Here is a 23201-nt window from a genome sequence, read left to right on the forward strand (position 1 = left end):
ATCCGGTTGGTCTGTTAATGCAATGCACCTGTGTTTCAGTTTAAGAACCTGTCGTTTGATCTAACGATAATCTATAGAACAAGTCCCAAAAGAACCAAAGATATTTTCCAAGGCTCAGCTACACCTCCCAAATGGGAAGCACAGCTCAAAGAGAAATGCCATAATGAGGGATCCTACATTTCCCCCAATAGCAACATGTTAAATTCTCCCATTCCCTACTGACGATCGCTGCTCAAATGTTTCCTTCTGAGGTAATTCCCTGGAAGTGTGTATGCACGGCCAGTCTCCACGGCTAACACATACACATACTCAGAACTGGGAAGCATACAGAACAGATCTGAGGTCATTAGAAACTAAAAATATGGAACCCTCACACTTGCCCCGGAGCAAGTGTTCTCTAGCAGAAGTGTCAAAGGGATTATAATAACATGAACCAAACAGCCAGTCTACTCATTAGTATCTTGTGCTTTATGGATACCAAAAGGACAGATGATTACCTCATGCACTATACTTTCAGAAAGGAAGGGGCTTCATTTTATTTGGTCTTTTGTTTATTCCAGAAGCATTTATCGAGTTCCTTCTGTGTGCCAGGCAGTGGGATGTAAAGATGAATAAGACAATCCTGGCCTCAGGAAGTTCACAGCTGAGTGAGGAAGACAGACATGGGAATAATAATTATAGTGCATTGTCATAAGGGTTTAATAAAGATATGTGCAAGTGGTTATGAGAACAGTGTCTCACATCACTGTGGGTTAGGGACATCTTCCCAGAAGGGGTAATGCTCTGATGCAGTTTTGAAGGAAGATCTGGAGGTTGCCAGGCAGAACAATGAGCAGGGTACACCCCAGGAAGAGAAAACTGCAGGTACATGTACAGAAGCATGTAGGCAAGAAAGGGCACAAACAGGAACCAAAGGTTGCATGGGGTGGGGGGTGGGTAATAATGCAAATGAGATTGGGAATATGCAAATGAGGGTCAGATTGAAAACTGCCTTGACTTTGCCCAAAGAATTGACACTTCGCTTTGAAATCACTGGGGTACTGTTCAAGGATTTTTAACAGGAAAATGACATAACTAAGGGATTCTTCCCCTTTAGTTTAGTGTCACTTTGTTTTTAAAGTCTACCTTGATGACATGCAGGCTGGGTGAGGATGACATCAGAGGTGGGTGAAAATGAAGGCAAGAGACATTAGGGACAGGGTTCTAGACATTCAGGGAAAAGGTAGTGAGAACAGAAATGAGGCCACAGGAAATGGAATGGAAATAATTGGGTATGTTCAAGAGATAGTTAGGAGTACAATCAACCAGGCCACAGACGTGAAAGAGAGAGAGGAAGGGATTAATTCCAAGAGTTTCCCTGATGAAGGGGATGAATAAATGAAAATGTTTTGGGGAGAAAATAAATTCTGTCGTTGACACGTTGCATTTGAGATATACAAAAAGCCATTGGAAACATGATTCTGGACTTGAGAAAGATGTGTCATTCAAAATGTGCATTTGAGGCCTGATAGCATATTCCAGACATTGGAGTAAATGAAGATGCCCAGGGAATGCTAAGAATAGACAAGCCTAGGGAATATCAATGTGTAAGGAGAAGACAGAGAGAAAGGAGCCAGTGGAGGAGCCTGAAAAGGTACGGTCAGAGAGTTTGAACAGAGGCAGGAGATAGCATTGGACAGAAGCAAGGGAAAGGGGTGGCCTTAAAGCCACAGGAATAGAGAGTGCCAAATAGTGCCAGTGAGTGTTACCTACTCTTGTAGGAAGTGGGAAACTCAGCCAGACAAGGAGGCAATTAAAGTAGATGGAAAGGTAAGGGAATGCTTTTGTTTGGTTTGTTATCTGAAGAGATGGGGAAGGCCAAAGGAAATGGGAGAAGTTGCAGACACTAGGCAGTTGAGAAGAAAAGGTACACAAATCACACAGCCTTAAATATAAAATAAATATATTTTATAAAATATAAAATAGGGCTTCCCTGGTGGCGCAGTGGTTGAGAGTCCGCCTGCCGATGCAGGGGACACAGGTTCGTGCCCCAGTCCGGGAAGATCCCACATGCCGCAGAGCGGCTGGGCCCGTGAGCCATGGCCGCTGAGCCTGCGCGTCCGGAGCCTGTGCTCCGCAACGGGAGAGGCCACAGCAGTGAGAGGCCAGACAATGTTTTAGAAAGACATGAAGTATACGCAACCCTCCTTAGGATGGACTCTGTGTTCCCTCTTCACTTCTATCTCCAAATTAAGTGCCTTTGGAGGTCATCGTGCTGTATCTTCCTTGGATTGATCTTCCCTACTTATTTATAATCATATTTACATGATAATACTGTTACCTATAATGAAGGTTTACGGTAAGGAAGAAATGACTGAAGGCAAGTAGCAGAGTGCCAGTTAGTATTGAAAGCCTCTTGTTTTTATTGCCACGCATCCAATGAATGTCTCTTTCGTAAACCAGCCAAGTTAGCAGCAAGACCATCTTCTACCCTACATTCTCCATGATGGATTGTATGTGCTGGGAAAATGTAGAGATGCTCTCCTCAAGGCTATTTTAAGAACTGTTCTTATAACATGGTTCATCAGGCATTAAACTAGGTAGAATAAATATAAGGAATTTTTCTCGCATGGAGTTCTTTCTACACTGCTGTCAGCTTGGTGAAGAGCACCATAAATCACTGTGACAGCTCTAGTGGCTGCTCTAGAGTTGTTCTGACAAAATGGAGAGTTAGAAATTTGTTTGTGATTCACAAAATATTGTCTCATTTCTACTCCTTGAGGTAATTGTACTCAGATTTGCTAATAACACATATATCCAAGAAGTGGGGAAGGAAGAGGGAGGTTGTGTTAGCAAGGATACATATCCTTTTCTGCATGTGGATGGGGCTAGGTAAGTGAATAGAATAGGAGGTGCCAATGTGATCGAAAACACTTCCCACTAAATAGTATTGATACTACTATTATTAATAGTAATTGATAATACATTTTGGATACTACATTATAGAACATTTTGTATACATCACAACTCTTAGAATTCTCATATCAAATCCTTTTTACACATTTGGACCACATCGTACTTATTGCTTCCTTGATCTGTGTGCAGAAAGAATACTGTTCTCTGATGGGCGCTGCCAGGGTACATGTTGCAGCCCTTACTGTATTCAAACACTAATAATAGCTCACTTTGAGAACTTAAGATGTACCAGACTCTTCTCTAAGCTCTTTATATTAAATCTATGTGAGAAAAATATTATAATCTCCATATTAGGGATGATAAAACTGAGGCACTGAGAGGTCAAGGAACTTTCCCAAGGTCAGGTACCTTATGAGTGGCAAGCGTAATGTCCCCATACATGGATTCTTTCATTTAATTTTCACCATAAGCCATATTAGTACCCTATTAGCTATTAACATCCTCCCATTTTTTATAGATTCAAAAGATGGAGTTTAGAGTTATATAACAGAGACAGAATCAAGTCAGTTTAAAGTGACATTCTGTACATATGGAACTAATAATGATAAACAGGTAGCTTATATAGTATAATTAAGACATTGAAGGCATTTCCACATAATGAATACTTTAGATGACTGACTCTTACACAGTTAATTTCTCAACCATTTATTTGAAAGTTAATTTATTTTGGAAGTGATCTTTCTGTGAAGTATATGTAATTCCTTGATAGTTAACATACTATATAGATTACTTTGGACGTATAAGGTAGTTTTATAAACTTCAGTTCTGTTGCTAAAATACAAGGCCCTTAAAGATTCTAGTCCTGCATAGACTAGACTACTCCAGCATACTCTTCTCTTTACTTTCTGGTTCTCATATGCAGACTGACAGTTACTGTTCATAGTCTGCTATGGATTTGAAAATCAAACATTTCAGAATTGTGATTACAGTATAAATAGATGCTCAATAAAGCTTAGGGAAAAAAATATATATATATATGTATACACATAAATAAATATTTCTAAAAACTCAACAATTCACTACTAGTAAAATTATAAACAAGATGTTGACAAAAGAGCAAATTTTAAAATATTTATACTGAAAGGAGAGAAACTAAGGAAACCTGAATGTCAGAAATTGTTCATCCATTTGACACATATTTGTTGACTGCCTCCAATGAGACAGCCATTGTTATTTTGGTCAATATAAAGTCAACACTTGAAAATGGTTTGAATTTCCTTATGAAAGACATAATATTCATATTGTAATAAAAATAAAATTCAATGATATTGTCTGTGCCAAAGATACTTACGAAGGAAAATACCTTGGCAACTTTGAAAATTAAAGGAAGGTTGAGATATTTCAAGCAAAGGCTAAGAAAAAGTCAGGGAGAAATGGCAAAATCAGGCAAAGCAGAAAAGTCACTGAATAGGATTAATAGGGTAACTCTATATTGATGACAATTATAATATATATAGCAGGAAAAAGAGTTATAAACCATTATATATCATATGATACTGTATCAGGAAACATAAGTGAAACACAACTGTCTTCTACTATCTCACCCCTTAGCACCACTTGGACACAGCAACAAGAGGGAAATCTGCCCCGCGGCGAGGTCAGTGAGTGTGGCCTGTGCCCCACATGACTGGCAAAGCCCAGGAAGACCTGCAACACCCATCCTCCCTTAAGTCAGGCTTCCTGACTATCCTGACCCCACTTTAAACAGTCAGTAGTACAAAGAGCCCTAGCCTGTTCCCAAATAAGCCACATAAAAGAACAGTCTTCAAGAAATCAAACTACAGAGCTGTATGCTCATACATCTAAGAATCACCAAACATTCCAGAAAGGTAACACAAAGAAAGATGTGCTAAACACAACGCAGAGAAGAACTTACAATGGAGGAAACAAAGTTAATAAAACAATCAATGCAGGATTTTAATAAAATAAATATATGTATTTTCCTCAGAAGGACATTAAAGAGTATTGCATCTATAGGAGAAATCATCTATTAGATATCATGGGAATTAAAAACTTGCTTGTTAAAATTTAAACTTAATCCATGGACAAAATAAAATAAGGTGTGTTGCTGGAGAATTAATTAGAGAGAAAATTGAAATAAAGACTTCTCTAAACATAGTACCAAAGAAAAAAAATAAAGGAGAGAAAGAATAATTAAGAGACATGCATGATATATCCAGAAACTTTAACATTGATCTAATAAATCTAGATAGAATAGCAAGAATGAAAAAGAACATTACTAAGCAAATAAAAATAGATATTTCCCCCAAATTTAAGAAAGACATGAGTTCTTACATTGAAAGTCTCTACCAAATGTTTAGCAGAATGAATTAAAAGCAAAGAAAACTTCCAAAACTAGTCACAATGTGGTGAATTCGGAAAAACGAAGAAAAAGTCTAAAAAGCTTCCCAAGAGAAAAAAAAAATACAGATTATCCACAGCACAACAGAAATCTGATTTTCATTTGTAATACCAGATGCCGAAAGGAAGTGGGGGAAAGCTCTTCCAGGATGCAGAGTAAGGGCATCTGAAAATCCACTCCACTATAAAGGCAATGAGAACACTGGGAAAAAAAGGCATCAAAATCAACATTTTTAGCAATCCAGTTATTAACCAAATGCTTGCTACATTGAGGAGCATTCATTTTTTAAAAGCAGTTGAATCTCAGTAATAACAGTGTGTTAGTTTTGCTATTGTTGATGTAACAAATTACAATAAACTTAGTGGCTTAAAACAACAAAAATTTACTATTTTATTTTTGTAGGTTACAAGTCTGACACAGGGCTCACTGATCTAAAACCCAGGTGTCGATGGGGCTGCATTCCTTTCTGGAGGCTCTAAGGGAGAATCTGTTTCTTTGCCTTTTCCAGCCCACATTCCTCGGCTCATGGCCCCTATTCCATCTTCAAACCCAGCCACACTGCATCTCTCTGACCATTCTTCCATAGTCACATCTCCCTCTGACACAGGTGAGAAAAGTTCTCTGCTTTTCAGGACTCATCTGATTAGGTTGGGCCCAAGCTAGATAACCTAGGATAATTTCCCCATCTCAAGGTCCGTAATCTTAATGACATCTGCAAGGTCCTTTCTGCCATGTAAGATAACATATTCAGAGAATCTAGGGATTAGAGCAGGGACATTCTGCTTGGCACAAACTGAGTTTTGTCATGTTTTAACTTGCTCTGCCCCCATCTCCATCTCCCCAGCTCCCCAGACCATGGTAGTCTTGAAAATGACCAGCCTCACACTACTATAGATGTAAAAGCCAGCAGCTTAACAGTCACTAACGAGGGGCAAAACAGGTTGGAACTTCCTCAAAGCTCATCCCCAAATAACTGTCCCTGCTTGGCCTGTCTGGCAGCTCCCTGGAAAAACCCCATTCTCAGGGCTTGTCTTTATTTAAACTAATTCTGATCTCCCTCAGTGAGAACAACTCTATCCCCAGAGCATTGTCAACAACAAGCCGGGGCCTGAGGCAGCGGAACAGCTGGGACAAACAAGAGGCTGACTAAAAAGTGTGAAAGGAAAATATGGGGAAGAAGATGTTTTTACTGGACTTTGAAAAGTTCCAATGTATTCTTGAGACTCTAGAAAGCCACACCCATTTGCAGGGCTATGTGCATGCCCAAGAAAGACCTGCGAGGACTCTAATCTCTCCCTTGGGCTGTCCTTGAGGTTGGGAGAGTTCCTGGTTGAAGACACTTAAGAAAATTTCTGTCCAGTCATTAGCTGACCACTAAACTATCCAAGCAGAGAATTCACCGGCCATACAAAACAAAGAATACAGACTTTACAGAATTAGTCCAAGAAAGTCACTAAAAAACACAGAGTAGTGGCAACAACAACAATAGACCCGGGGGTGAGGAAAGACTCTGTGTGTGTGTGTGTGTGTGTGTGTGTGTGTGATTTTTCAGAATGTCCACTTTAAATTATTTAAAGTGTCCATTTTCCAATCAAAAAATTTGCAAGACACACAAAAAAATAGGAAAGTGTGGCTCTTACTCAGGGAAAATTACATTCAATAGAAATTGTCCCTAAGGAAGCCCAGATGTTAAACTTATTAGACAAAGAGCTTAAATCAGGTATTATAAATATGTTCAAAGAACTAGAGGAAACCATGTCTAAAGAAAAGAAGGAAAGTATAAGAATGATGTTTCACCAAATAGAGAATATGAACAATGAGATAGAAACTGTTAAAAAGAACCAAATAGAAACTGTGGAACTGAAAAGCACAATAATTGAAGCCAAAAATTCACTAAATGAACTTGACAGTAGAACTGACCTGGCAGAAGAAAGAATCACCAAACTTAAACACAAGTCAACATACACATAGTGGGAGTCCCAGAAGGACAAGAAAGAAAAAAAAGGGACAAAAATAATATTTGAAGAAATAATGGCCAAAAATTCCTAGTCTGAAGAAACACATTAACCTACATATTCAAGAAACTAAACAAACTTAAAGCAGGGTATATCCAAAGAGATTCATGTCTAGATAACTCACGATCAAAAGACAGAGACAGAGAATATCTTGAAAGGAGCGAAAGAAAAGCAAATCATCAGAAGCCAGGGATCCGTAAAAGGATTCACACTTGGGTCTTTAGCAAAATTTTGTATACTACTGAAATAATGTACTAATCCAAACTATATTGTTTTAAGATGTTTTGTAATCCCTACTAAGAAAATAAGTAAAAAATATATAGCACAAGAAACAATAAGGTAATTAACATGGTACACTAGAATATAGCTATTTAACCCAGAAGAAAGCAGTAATGAAGCGATAGACTAACAAGATATAAACAAGTAGAAAACAAATAGAAAAATGATAGATGGAGGCTTCCCTGGTGGCACAGTGGTTGAGAGTCCGCCTGCCGATGCAGGGGACACGGGTTCGTGCCCCGGTCCGGGAAGATCCCACGTGCCGCGGAGTGGCTAGGCCTGTGAGCCATGGCCACTGAGCCTGCGCGTCCAGAGCCTGTGCTCCGCAACGGAAGAGGCCACAGCAGTGAGAGGCCCGTGTACCGAAACAACAACAACAACAACAAAAATGATAGATGTAAAATCTACCTTAGTAATGATTTTTTTTACATGTAATTCATTTAAATTCCCATAAAAATGCATAGAAAGATAATCACATGACTAAAAGTAAAGGTTAAGTAGTCTTTTGGAAAGAATTCTAATCAGCCTAATAAGGCCTATGAATTGGACTGAAAAACAATTGATACTTTTCAAACATACTTTTCCTCTTGAATCAGAAAAACTTATTCCAGAAAGAAGAGATTCTGGCCTGTCTATGAGGTCCCCTCCCAAGCAGAGACACCCAAGATTTGTTCAAAACAGAACCTAGGCTGCCATTCACTTTTCAATGGACATTGCTCTTTGAAGTCACCAAAAGTTCTTCATCAGTATCTTTATGCTATATCCATGTAAAGGTTGCAGCTTTGAGTAAACAGTACAGCGGGAAGTAAAGGAGGACTAATACATTGGCACGTGACCTCTTGGGAGGTCTGGCTCTGCCGTGTGAAGAACTGCAGTTTGAGCTGAAGATGGCGGTCAATGAAGGAAAAGGGCATCCTGGGACTGTAACATGGTAGATAACTGTTGTTTTTGGCGATTGTACCTATTTTTGGAGAATTACATTTCTCCTATCATGTGGAGTCCTGGACAACAAGACAAGTCCCCTGCCCTCCCCCTAGTCAAAGATGACAATCACTCTCTTTCTCGAAGTGTACCCATCCCATTGTAAAGCATCATTGGGAGCTCCCACTGAGGTATCCACATGTGCCTGGTTCCTGGCCTTTTCAGAGCCTCGTTCTCCAAACTGAACTATATTTATTTAAATTTTTGGTATTTGTTCATCATACATATTTAAAATTTTTCAATTGCATTAAAATATTATGTATCTTGGGCTTCCCTGGTGGCGCACTGGTTGAGAGTCCGCCTGCCGATGCAGGGGACACGGGTTTGTGCCCCGGTCCGGGAAGATCCCACATGCCGCCGAGCGGCTGGGCCCGTGAGCCATGGCCGCTGAGCCTGCGAGTCTGGAGCCTGTGCTCCGCAACGGGAGAGGCCACAACAGTGAGAGGCCCGCGTACCGCAAATAAAAAAAAAATATATATATACAAAATATGTATCTTGATTACTGAGATTTTTGACACCTTAAATTTGGCATCTGAGAAAACGACCTCACTTACCTCGTCCTAGTCCTGGCCTTATCTCCAGCTTTCCCTTTGATCCTGTGAGGAAATTTTTCTTTTTAAAATAACAGAATCTGGAAACCAAAAAACCTTGGTTTATTCAGGAAATAAAAGGATAAAACTCATCTGATATGTCAAAAAAACGCTGCTGCTGCATACCTGGACATTTCAGGATGAATACTATAAAAACTAATAAGATCTCTTAGTAAGGTAGCTGGTCACAAAATATACAAAAATCAATAGTTTTAATACAAGAAATACCAAATATCTGGAATAAGAATAATGAAAAAAGTATTCCATTTACTGTAAATATGTATATATACATATTTAAATTTTAGGAGATATATATATATATATATCTCCTAAAATTAACAAAAAATATACAGGAAAATTACAAAACTTTATTGAGGGATATAACATAGGCCAAAATAGGGAGATTATTCTTGGAGAATTCAATATATAAACATTTATGCAGCATTTCTATAAATTAATGTTTAATTTCATACAGTTCTAATCAAGACCCTTGAAATGTTTTAACTGAACAGCTTATCCTAAAATTCATCTAGGAAAATAAACTTGTTATTATAGCCAGGAAGTTTTTTTAGTTTTTTTTTTTGTTTTTTTTTTTTTTTGCTGTACGCGGGCCTCTCACTGTTGTGGCCTCTCCCGTTGCAGAGCACAGGCTCCGGACGTGCAGGCTCAGCGGCCATGGCTCACGAGCCCAGCCGCTCCGCGGCACGTGGGATCTTCCCAGACCGGGGCATGAACCCGTGTCCCCTGCATCGGCAGGTGGACTCTCAACCACTGCGCCACCAGGGAAGCCCAGCCAGGAAGTTTTTAAAGAATAAAACACCTGCCCTGTCCGATTATAAAGTGAATTATAAAACTATAAAATGTAATAGTGTTTCATAGTATAGCCTTAGTCCTAGAAGAGACAGATCAATGAAACAGATTAGATAGTCGGTAATTAAGCTAATGAGTAGATACAAGAAATTCATGTAAATTAGAAGAGGAATTTCAATTGAGACTGTTGGATTAATAAATATTATTGGAACAACTAGGTAGCCACTCAGAAGAAAGTTAAAATTAGAATTCGGGTCACCCATGCACCAAAACATATACTAGATGGATTAAAAGGTTAAATGTAAAATGTTCAAACACATGTTCAATGTATGGTGACTATTTAATCGAAGCAAGGGTATTATCTAAATAAGAATAAAATAAGATACTTTTGGAAAATATTAGTATATTTAACTACATGATAATATAAAGTATCAATTATCTAATTAACTAAAATGATGTGGAAATGCTAAATAATTCATTAAACAGAGGGGAAAAATGGAAAAGGTTGAATTCTTTCCTTGAAAATAAGCAGTTTTAGGGTCTTATTCTACCAAATTTTAAATAACTGATAATAAATGGATACTAATTCCTATTTAAATAGATGCCTAGATAGAAAAAGGACACTAGAAAAGAAAAGAAAGAAAGAATGAATCTCAAATTCAGCATGTCTTTAAAATAAGAATATATGACATAATCTCCCAATAAGTGTCATATCCAAAAATACAAAGGATATTCAAATTACAATTTCTCCTCCTATAACTCAATATTGACAGGGTTTGAGGGGGGAAGTTATGTTAATCTCAGTAGATGCTAAAAAATGGATAAATTTTAAACACTCTTTTCCAGCAATAACTCTCACTGAGCTAAGAATAGAAGAAAAATTCCTTAAAATGAATAAATACAGTGTGATAACAGCTGTTAGTTTCCCCAATCTCTATTCTCTCCTTCTCCCATGATGGCACAAGGTAAAAATCACATTTGTTGGTCAGCAGAAAAGCACAGTTCTTAGCCTCCCTTGCACAAAGGTGTTAGAATTTGGTCAGTGGGATATGAGTGTAAGTCGTGTGGGCCACTTCTGGCCTGTGACCTCAAAAAGGACAGTGCTCCCCCCTACTTCTGCTTTACTCCCTTCCTGGTAACTGGAATACAGACGTGATGGTGGTAGCTGGAATAGCCATGTGAGGGCATGAAACACAAGCTGTGCGTTTCACAGGGCACAGCAGCAATCTAGAATGATACTGAGACCCTGTTGATGGCAGAGATAGGCCACGATACCACTCTGTGCTGCTTACATCCAGACTTAATATGAACCATTATTACCTTGGGTCTTTCTGTTACAGCAGCTAAACCTGCACCCTAAATAATACAATTACCAGAAATCTAAAGCAAACATCATTATATTGTTTTTCAATAATCCTCATTAAAGCTAGATGCCTGCTATTACTGCTACAAATTACTACAATACTAGGAAACTAGCCAATGCAATAGGAAGATGAAAAGAATGAGTAAGGAATGAAAGAAACAAAATTGTCATTATATTCAAGTGTATGACGGTCTATCAACAATTTAGAAAGAATCAACAGTAAAACTATTAAAAATCCCTCCCCAAATTCAATGAAAGGTCCATTTGTAAGTGTCTATACACAAGCAATAAGCAATTTTAAAACGCAGTGGGAAAACAAGATATAATTCATTATCACAACAGAACTTTAAAATACCTTGAAATAAGTCTAACAAAAATTATGCAAGAGGTATATGAAGATAAATATAAAACTTTACTGAGGGAACTTGAAGATGACCTGAGTGAATGAACAGACCAATTTTCCCCAAACAAATGTAAAAGTACACAACAATCCCAATCAAAATTCCCTAAAAATGGCTTTAAAGGAGCTCTACAGTCTGATTTGGGAGAGAAAATACAAAAGATTGGCTGCAAAATTTTTTAAAAATAGCAGTTAAAAGAGACACTCCCTATAAGTTATCAAAATATTATATACAGTAATTAATAAGTTATTTTACAGCTTTAAATCCCATTTACTTATTACAGATAAGTAATTATTTTAATTATTAATACAGTAATTAATACAATGGCACACTAACATAGGAATGGACAAATAGATCCTGGACAAAGTAAAGTCCAAGAATATGTGTGTGTTATACACACACACACACACACACACACACACACACACTCTTACAACTTTTAGCATATGGTAATGGAGACACTTCCTGAAGGAGACAGACTATTCATTTATTGGAACTGGGACAACTAGATACTCAGAAAGAAAAAACAAACTTAGATTTTTCTCTCACACCACATATAAAAGTCAGATTCTACATAGCTTGAAAGTTTAAACATTTTTAATCTATAAAATGATGAAATAGAAAATTGGAGGAAAATCAGAAGACAAAAATAAAAATTATGACAGATTTTACCACATGAAAATGAATAACTTCTTTACAAGGAAAGATGGTAAAACAATATTAAAAGACAAGGGACAGATTAAGAGAAAATATCTGCAAAATATGTAACAGATGAAGGCTTAATATATGCAATGTATAAAGAGATAAATAAGCCTAATTTAAAATTCAGAATTTGAAGAGATAATTCAAAGAAAAAGAAGTGCAAATGGTCACATACATCAGAAAATATGTTCCACTTCACTAGTAATTAGGAAAATACAAATTAAAACAACACTGAGATTGTATTTTTCACCAGATTGGCAAATATTTTAAATTTCCATAACATCCAGTGTGAGAAAACAGAATTTCTTATTCACTGTTAATAAGAGTGTAAATTAGTGCACCCTTATTCAAGGACAATTTGGCAGGAACTATCAAAATTATGAATACCCTTTCACCCACATTCTAGGAGCTTAGCCCAGAGAAATACTTGCAAATAAGCACAAAGATATCTTCACAGATTTATTTTTGCATCACTTTTAAATCATAGTAAAAATTTTAAATTGACCCAAATAACCTTCCAGAGAGGAATTTACTGGCATGAAAAGTTTTCCCCTTTCATCTCATTATTTTAAAATGAGAACATAGTCATGTACCTATGCTTTTAAAAACAATACGCAACACAAGGTGATAATATTAATGAAAAAATGAATATGTGCTGTGACCCACCATGTTCTTTGATGATGAGATTAGTCCCCATGAAATTCTTAAGTTGCATATAGTCAGAATTAAACAGCAATAGTAGTTAAGAAATTTGGGGGAGGTAGGGCAAGGAATAGCGACTTTATTTGGAAAGCCAGTACACCAAGAAGATGGTGGACTAGTGTCCCAAAGAACCGTCTTGCTGGGGTTTGATGCTAGTTTCTTTTGTAGAACCAAGAAATTTTTGACAAAGATGAGAACTTAACCCACTAGAGGCTGAAATATATTATAAAATTATATAAGTAAAGTACATAGTATTTAAAAGAAAAATTTACAAGCACACTAATGAAACAAAGTAGAAATTGAATAAAAAAAACTTTGATAGAGCACCAGCTTCATAAGGACAATGGAAGGATCCAGTGGAGAAGGGATATATTAACCTGAAAACTAATGTGGAATTTGGTTAGATATTTGCTGGATGGGTTATGTGAAATCTGGTGTATTTATATTTCCCACCATTCATTAAAATAAATTCCAAGTATATTAGAGATATGAAAAATGTCAAACCATAGAAAATCTAAAAGGAAGTTTTTAAGCATATGATCAGGAGAGAAAATTACCAAGGAAAAGATCGATAATGTGACTACTAAAAATCATATTTCTGTATCTTAAGACCTAATTAAAATGGACAGAAAGCAATAAAGTTGAAAAATTACTTACAACAAACATGTTGAGCAAAAGGTTGATGTCTTTTATGTAAATAAAAAGAGCTCATATAAATTGATAACAGATCCTCAAATAAAAATAGGCAAAGAACTAAAAGAGATCGTTTACAAAGTTAGATTACAACAGGTAAAAAAAGAAAAACAAATCCAAGGAATGCAAAGTAAGTCAACATTTGATTCTATGTTTGCCTATCCCGTTAAATAAAAATCAATGTTATTTATTAATTAAAGTACTACCCCATTCCAGATCACAGAGCGAAAATTTTAGAAATCAATTTGGTATTCTGCATCAGAAGTCTATATGAGTTCCTACAATGGAGTTTACTTCTGGGAATCTTTCTTAAGGAAATAATTCTTAATACACATATCAAAGCTGTACGCACAATGAATCCACGACAGCATTATTATAATAGCAAAACTTTGAGATCATTTTGGAAAATTTGGAATAATTCAACAACAATGGAGCAATTAAGTAAATTACAGTACCTCAACTCAGTGCAATATGCAGATATTAACAGTGATTTTAGTTTGCACTAAAATGATAAAATACCTAACATAAAATATGAAATGAAAAAAAGCCAGAAAGATACTTCTACAGATGAAACAGTCTCAATTCTCTACAAATTTAAAACATAAAGACTGGAAAGAAATATACCAAAGATTAAGTGATTTTCTAGGAATGATAAGTTTTGGATAATTCACCCCTTTTAAAATGTTTTCTGTATTTTCCAGACTTTCTAAAATAAATGTTTATAAAAACAAAACTTTATTTCATAAAACTGTTTGGAACAATTTGATGGACATTCTGCCACATAAGCTGTCCAGGCACAGGGCTCTGGGGATGCTAATTAGAAAATGATGAGTTAATTAAAGTTGTGTGTTTAGTCTCTATGGCAAGGATTTCCTTTAATCCAACAGTGGTTTTCTCTCCATTTGAAGAATGTGGTTTCTGGAAGAAAAACTGAGAACAGACTGACCCTCTGGCCACAGTTATTCACGTCAGAGATGTACAGTTGCAGGTGCGTGCTGTTTGGTTTGGTTTGCCAAGTCAAAATAGCTGTGCTTCCCGCTGTGGTGAGAGTTTCCAACTTCAGACAGGGCAGGAGAAACTCTAAACTGTTTGCCTTTTGCAGATGTATTGGAATATTACTGAAATGTACCGATTTTCCCTGATGTTTTTTCCGTGATTTTTTCACTACCCTGAAAATAAACACGGAGGAGAAGGCTAGCATACCAAATGTGCTCTCAATAACCTGGCAAAAGGATGTTTTTCTGAGCTGTTCTGGTGCTCCAGTGCTCCTGGCTTGACTGGAGAGCAAAAAACGCCATGTTTTTCCCCTCCAGAACTTTATTACAGACTTGGATGAGATAGTAGGACTTGTACCAAAGCCGCCACACAGGAAGTAGGGACACTTTCGCAGGGGCAAAAGGAAGCCGGGAAAAACCTGGGACGTATTCCCATCCCAACTTGTGCAGGGTCAAGGACTTTAGACAACCACCTTGTTCTCTAGCTCTGCCTCCTCTCTCTCCATCATGGTGTTGGAGCACTAATTAGTTATTGCCGATTAGGGCCACAAAGCTGAAGAGCACCGTTGTCTTTGGTAGTGGAGAGAGAAATCCCTTCACGATCTCTTACTGAGTTTACCACAGGGGGGTCACAGAACACATCTGGGGACTATCTCCTGGCTGCCACAGCTTTGTGAGAATCAGTACTTCCCACAACCCCACAATCACGCACACCTCAGCCATTCCCCCTGCACCAGGGTTATTTTCACCCACAGAGAATCCAGAGTCTTGGACACAGAGCTAAGTAAGAGTCTCTCCAAGGCATGCCAAAATAATCTGAGGAAAAGAATTCTCAGTGAGTATATCCTGTGGTCTTGGGTTTTAGTCCTTTCTCAACAGCTTTCTGCTCTTGGACTGGGGACACGTCGGGCCATTTTAGGAGTAGGAAGGGGTCAAGGGAAGACCCCACTAACAATCAGTATTAAGGACTCACCAAGGTGTTGAAGAGCTATCACCGGATACCTCGTCATGGTATTTCCCAAGCACATCAGACCCCGTGTATTACAATAAACAGGAGAGAGTGGCTGAAGTGACTTTGATAATAGAAAGCACAAGGAAAGGAAGATCAACAAGTACAATACGCTAAAGAAGAAAACGGAGTTGAGGATACCACTGAAGTTCCTCGAAATGCAATTTAAATCCATGAGTTTGTCATTGCGCAGCACTCACCATTCCTTTAACGTCTTTCTTGGGCTTTAAAGCCTGTCTTGGTCAGGAAACGAAGCCGAGGGAGCTGTTATGCCATTTACCCTCTGGGATCACAGCCAATTAGGCATTTCTGTCTGTACATGCGCACTTGGCGTTTCTCGGTCTCCCGATGGGACCTTCTGACAGATTTTTCTCTGATAGAGCGGTTGTGATTCTCCAGATCATGTGGTTGTACCCAGCTCTGGGCCTTGGTGACAATGAAGGACCCTAAACCCCCAAACAATAACTAATCTAGCCAGCTTCATGAACCACAGTCTTAGGCACCATCAAGTAGCTTTTTGAACCCAGAACAATATTTAAACTTCAGCTTTAGCGCTTTGAGGTCAGAATTTAAAGTGTACTCCCAAGACGCGGCTCCAAGGATAGTATAAATTCCTGTAATTCATTCCACAGCCAGACTGGCAGTCTTTCCATGGTCTGTGGTGGGAGTACACATCATACCATAATAGTAGCCTTGGGACAAACTAACCAGTAACCTGGACCCTGGGCAAACAGTAAGCCAGTGCATACGAGGTGCTGAGGATGAGAGGTGCTGGGCTGGATACTGGGGAATACAGAACAAGTGGAAAGGATGAAGGATGGATGTAGGCACTTGCTTTCAAATAATTTGTAACCACATTCATGAATAAAATTAAATCAATCATTTATTTATTGTTTAATTATTTGATTTATTTATTATGTGGTTCATAAAATTGAGTATATATCGCCAGTGATGTGTGATTAAGAAATAAATGCTAATCGTATAGTTGTACAGGAAATAGGTCACCACCACACCGTTTCCACTGTGACACTTGAGATGATGGTGATGATGGTGATGATGATGATGATGGTGATGATGGTGATGATGGTGATGATGATGGTGATGGTGATGATGATGATGGTGATGATGGTGATGATGATGGTGATGATGACGGTGATGACGGTGATGATGGTGATGATGGTGATGGTGATGATGGTGATGATGGTGATGATGGTGATGATGGTGATCATGGTGATGATGGTGATGATGGTGATGATGGTGATCATGGTGATCATGGTGATGATGATGGTGATGGTGATGATGGTGATGATGATGGTGATGGTGATGATGGTGATGATGGTGATGATGATGGTGATGATGGTGATGATGGTGATGATGGTGATGATGATGATGATGGTGATGATGGTGATGATGGTGATGGTGATGATGGTGATGATGGTGATGATGGTGATGATGATGGTGATGATGGTGATGATGGTGATGATGATGATGGTGATGATGATGATGATGATGATGATGATGGTGTTGATGATATATCCAAATCTCTATGATGTGATATTTTTTTTCCAAACTATTTTGAGATATTATTAACATACCTTAAAACCCTTTTGAACCACAATTCAGTGGTTTTTAATATATTCACAAGTTGTGCAGACCGATTAGGGTCACAAAGCTGAAGAGCACCGTTGTCTTTGGTAGTGGTGCACACCACTACCAAAGTGCACACCACTAATTCCAGAACCTATTTATCACCTTGAAAAGAAACCCTGGACCCGTCATCAGTCACTCCCCATCTCCTCCAGCCCTAGGCAACCACTAATCTACATTCTATCTCTAGAGATTTGCCAATTCTGAATATTTCATATAAATGAAATCATACAATATATGTCCTTTTGTGTCCAGCTTGTTTCACTTGGCATGTTTCCAAGGTTCATTCGTGTTGTAGTATGTATCAGTACTATAACTTTTTAATTACTGAACAAAAGTATATTGTGTGGACACATCTACTTTGTTTATCCGTTCATCTGTTATGGATATCTGGGTTGTTTCCACTTTGGGGCTATGGTGAATAGTGCTGCTACGACTATTCGACTATTCGTGTACAAATTTTTGTGTGAACATGTGCTTCCACTTCTCTTGGGTATGAACCTCAGAGTGGAATTGCTGGGTCATATGGTAACTCAGTTAAATTTTTCCGAGAGGGTGATATTTTAACAGGTAACTTTCCATATGTTGAGATTTACTTTTTGTAAGTAAATTATGCACAAACTTTGATACTTTAGAATTATTTTCAAAATGACTTGCTAAACACTATACAAGTGCTTACAGTACATTGTTTCAAAGAATAAGAGACCCATGGGAGACAGAATAGTAGAGGAGAGGTATTTATATGATGCTTGCTAATTTCTCAGCAGAAAAGTTAGCATGTAGATCCAACAGAATTGAGCAAACCCAGCTGCCTGTTCTGCTCTTCCTTTGGTGAGGAATACCAAGGAGGCTGAGATAGCTGAACTCACTTCTTGTTAGACAGCTCTGTTAAAAGGCACTGTGGCTTCTACAGCACTCTAAGGAGCTGTGCTTTCCATTTTTTTACCTTGATTTAAATAAAAGAAAACAAAGATGGAAGAGATATGGGAACATATGTATATGTATAACTGATTCACTCTGTTATAAAGCAGAAATTAACACACAATTGTAAAGCAATTATACCCCAATAAAGATGTTAAAAATAAATAAATAAAAGAAAACAGAGGGGCAAAGGATTGCAGGGGCCTGGAGTTTTTCTCTTGTCAGGAATGATTTTTCCCATTGTTTGTGTTCAAAGTTGATTTCTTTTCCCTAGCCTAGCTTCAGTATTTCTTGTTGGAAGTTTTATAATAAAAAAGGTAGTAGTGGGGCCTGTCTCCCCCTCTATAGATGGTATGAACGCTCATCTCTCTTTCCAAAACAATCTCAAATGATTCCACCAAATGAACAGTGTGACATGGAGGGATGTGGCATCTGATGAACTCATGTGTTGTCTGAGAGGATGATCACTGTCTCCATGTCTCTGTCCTCGATTTTTCTTTAAATAAAGTCAGTCCTTAAAGGATAAACTCATGGATCCCTTGGTGTATTCTGCCCTCCAGGATGAGAGGGTCTGAATTTACCTATTGCCAGATTATTATTTGTTTTCAGCAAACTCTGCTGCTATCGTGTGATCTGAGAGAAGACTAGATTCCTTCTGCAATATGTTTTTCATATTACCTGTCTGCCAGGGCTATTATATAGAGAGAAAGTGGAAAACTTCAATCTCTGACCATACGGCCATTGTATGTCCCTTTCGTTGGTTCCCAGGAAAATTCTTTTTTAAATTTCCAAACTGGGTGACTGGTTAATTTTATTTTCTTGACCATCAGTGCCATAGTTGATTAATTCACAGATTCTTATAAAGGATCTGCTTTTATTTTTATTTTATTTTTTCAACATCTTTATTGGAGTATAATTGTTTTACAATGGTGTGTTAGTTTCTGCTTTATAACAAAGTGAATCAGTTATACATATACATATATCCCCATACCTCTTCCCTCTTGCGTCTCCCTCCCTCCCACCCTCCCTATCCCACACCTCTAGGTGGTCACAAAACACCAAGCTGATCTCCCTGTGCTATGCGGCTGCTTCCCACTAGCTATCTATTTTACATTTGGTAGTGTATATATGTCCATGCCACTCTCTCACTTTGTCCCAGCTTACCCTTGCCCCTCCCATTATCCTCAAGTCCATTCTCCAGTAGGTCTGCATCTTTATTCCCGTCTTGCCCCTAGGTTCTTCATGACCATTTTTGCTTGTTTGCTTTTCAGATTCCATATATATGTGTTAACATACAGTATTTGTTTCTCTCTTTCTGACTTATTTCACTCTGTATGACAGACTCTAGGTCCATCCACCTCACTACAAATAACTCAATTTTGTTTCTTTTTATGGCTGAATAATATTCCATTGTATATATGTGCCACATCTTCTTTATCCATTCATCTGTCAATGGACACTTAGGTTGCTTCCATGTCCTAGCTATTGTAAACAGAGCTGCAATGAACATTGTGGTACATGACTCTTTTTGAATTATGGTTTTCTCAGGGTATATGCTCAGTAGTGGGATTGCTGCGTCTTATGGTAGTTCTATTTTTAGTTTTTTAAGGAACGTCCATACTGTTCTCCATAGTGGCTGTATCAATTCACATTCCCACCAACAGTGCAGGAGGGTTCCCTTTTCTCCACACCTTCTCCAGCATTTATTGTTTCTAGATTTTTTGATGATGGCCATTCTGACTGGTGTGAGATGATATCTCATTGTAGTTTTGATTTGCATTTCTCTAATGATAACTGATGTTCAGCATCCTTTCATGTTGGCAGTCTGTATATCTTCTTTGGAGAAATGTCTGTTTAGGTCTTCTGCCCATTTTGGAATTGGGTTGTTTGTTTTTTTGCTATTGAGCTGCATGAGCTGCTTGTAAATTTAGGAGATTAATCCTTTGTCTGTTGTTTCATTTGCAAATATTTTCTCCCATCCTGAAGATTGTCTTTTTGTCTTGTTTATGGTTTCCTTTGCTGTGCAAAAGCTTTTAAGTTTCATTAGGTCCCATTTGATCATTTTTGTTTTTATTTCCATTTTCTAGGAGGTGGGTCAAAAAGGATCTTGCTGTGGTTTATGTCATAGAGTGTTCTGCCTATGTTTTCCTCTAAGAGTTTGATAGTATCTGGCCTTACATTCAAGTCTTTAATCCATTTTGAGTTTATTTTTGTGTATGGTGTTAGGGAGTGTTCTAATTTCATTCTTTTACATGTAGCTGTCCAGTTTTACCAGCACCACTTATTGAAGAGGCTGTCTTTTCTCCATTGTATATTCTTGCCCCCTTTATCAAAGATAACGTGACCATATATGTGTGGGTTTATCTCTGGGCTTTCTACCCTGTTCCATTGATCTATATTTCTGTTTTTGTTCCAGCACCATACTGTCTTTGTTATATAGTCTGAAGTCAGGGAGCCTGATTCCTCCAGCTCCATTTTTCTTTCTCAAGATTGCTTTGGCTATTCAGGGTCTTTTGTGTTTCCATACAAATTGTGAAATTTTTTATTCTAGTTTTGTGAAAAATGCCAGTGGTAGTTTGATAGGGATTGCATTGAATCTGTAGATTGCTTTGGGTAGTAGAGTCATTTTCACAATGTTGATTCTTCCAATCCAAGAACATGCTATATCTCTCCATCTGTTTGTATTGTCTTTAATTTCTTTCATCAGTGTCTTATAATTTTCTGCATACAGGTCTTTTGTCTCCTTAAGTAGGTTTATTCCTAGATATTTCATTCTTTTTGTTGCAATGGTAAGTGGGAGTGTTTTCTTAATTTCACTTTCAGATTTTTCATCTTAAGTGTATAGGAATGCAAGAATTTCTGTGCATTAATTTTGTATCCTGCTACTTTAGCAAATTCATTGATTAGCTCTAGTAGTTTTCTGGTAGCATCTTTAGGATTCTCTATGTATAGTTTCATGTCAGCTGCGAACAGTGACAGCTTTACTTCTTTTCTGATTTGGATTCCTTTTATTTCTTTTTCTTGTCTGATTGCTGTGGCTTAAACTTCCAAAACTATGTTGAATAATAGTGGTGAGACTGGGCAACCTTGTCTTGTTCCTGAATTTAGTGGAAATATTTTCAGTTTTTCACCATTGAGGACGATGTTGGCTGTCGGTTTGTCGTATATGGCCTTTATTATGTTGAGGTAAGTTCCCTCTATGCCTACTTTCTGCAGGGTTTTTATCATAATTGGGAGTTGAATTTTGTTGAAAGCTTTTTTTGCATCTATTGAGATGATCATATGGTTTTTCTCCTTCAATTTGTTAATATGGTGTATCACATTGATTGATTTGCATATATTGAAGAATCCTTGCATTCCTAGGATAAACTCCACTTGATCACGGTGTATGATCCTTTTAATGTGCTGTTGGATTCTGTTTGCTAGTATTTTGTTGAGGATTTTTGCATCTGTGTTCATCAGTGATACTGGCCTGTAGTTTTCTTTCTTTGTGACATCTTTGTCTGGCTTTGGTATCAGGGGGATGGTGGCCTCGTAGAATGAGTTTGGGAGTGTTCCTCCCTCTGCTATATTTTAGAAGAGTTTGAGAAGGTTAGGTGTTAGCTCTTCTCTAAATGTTTGATAGAATTCGTCTGTGAAGCCATCTGGTCCTGGGCTTTTGTTTGTTGGAAGATTTTTTTTTTTTGCGGTATGCCGGCCTCTCACTGTTATGGCCTCTCCCGTTGTGGAGCACAGGCTCCGGACACGCAGGCTCAGCGGCCATGGTTCACGGGCCTAGCCACTCCACGGCATGTGGGATCTTCCCGGACTGGGGCACAAACCCGTGTCCCCTGCATCGGCAGGCAGACTCTCAACCACTGCGCCACCAGGGAAGCCCAGTTGGAAGATTTTTAATCACAGTTTCAATTTCAGTGCTTGTGATTGGTCTGTTCATATTTTCTATTTCTTCCTAATTCAGTCTCGGAAGGTTGTGCATTTCTAAGAATTTGTTCATTTCTTCCAGGTTGTCCATTTTATTGGCATATAGCTGCTTGTAGTAATCTCTCATGATCCTTTGTATTTCTGCAGTGTCAGTTGTTACTTCTCCATTTTCATTTCTAATTCTATTGATTTGAGTCTTCTCCCTTTTTTTCTTGATGAGTCTGGCTAATGGTTTATCCATTTTGCTTAGCTTCTCAAAGAATCAGCTTTTAGTTTTATTGATCTTTGTTATTGTTTCCTTCATTTATTTCTGATCTGATCTTTATGATTTCTTTCCTTCTGCTAACTTTGGGGTTTTTTTGTTCTTCTTTCTCTAATTGCTTTAGCTGTAAGGTTAGGTTGTTTATTTGAGATGTTTCTTGTTTCTTAAGGTAGGATTGTATTGCTGTAAACTTCCCTCTTAGAACTGCTTTTGCTGCATCCCATAGGTTTGGGGTTGTCGTGTCTTCATTGTTTACTTCTAGGTATTTCTTGATTTCTTCTTTGATTTCTTCAGTGATCTCTTGGTTATTAAGTAGTGTATTGTTTAGCCTCCACGTGTTTGTATTTTTTACAGATTTTTTTCTGTAATTGATATCTAGTCTCATAGCATTGTGGTCGGAAAAGATACTTGATACAATTTCAATTTTCTTAAATTTACCAAGGCTTGATTTGTGACCCAAGATATGAACCATCCTGGAGAATGTTCCATTAGCACTTGAGAAGAAAGTGTATTCTGTTGTTTTTGGATGGAATGTCTATAAATATCAATTAAGTCCATCTTGTCTAATGTACCATTTAAAGCTTCTGTTTCCT

The sequence above is a fragment of the Phocoena phocoena genome, chromosome 13 (genome assembly GCF_963924675.1).
Source record: "Phocoena phocoena chromosome 13, mPhoPho1.1, whole genome shotgun sequence".
Taxonomy (NCBI): domain Eukaryota; kingdom Metazoa; phylum Chordata; class Mammalia; order Artiodactyla; family Phocoenidae; genus Phocoena; species Phocoena phocoena.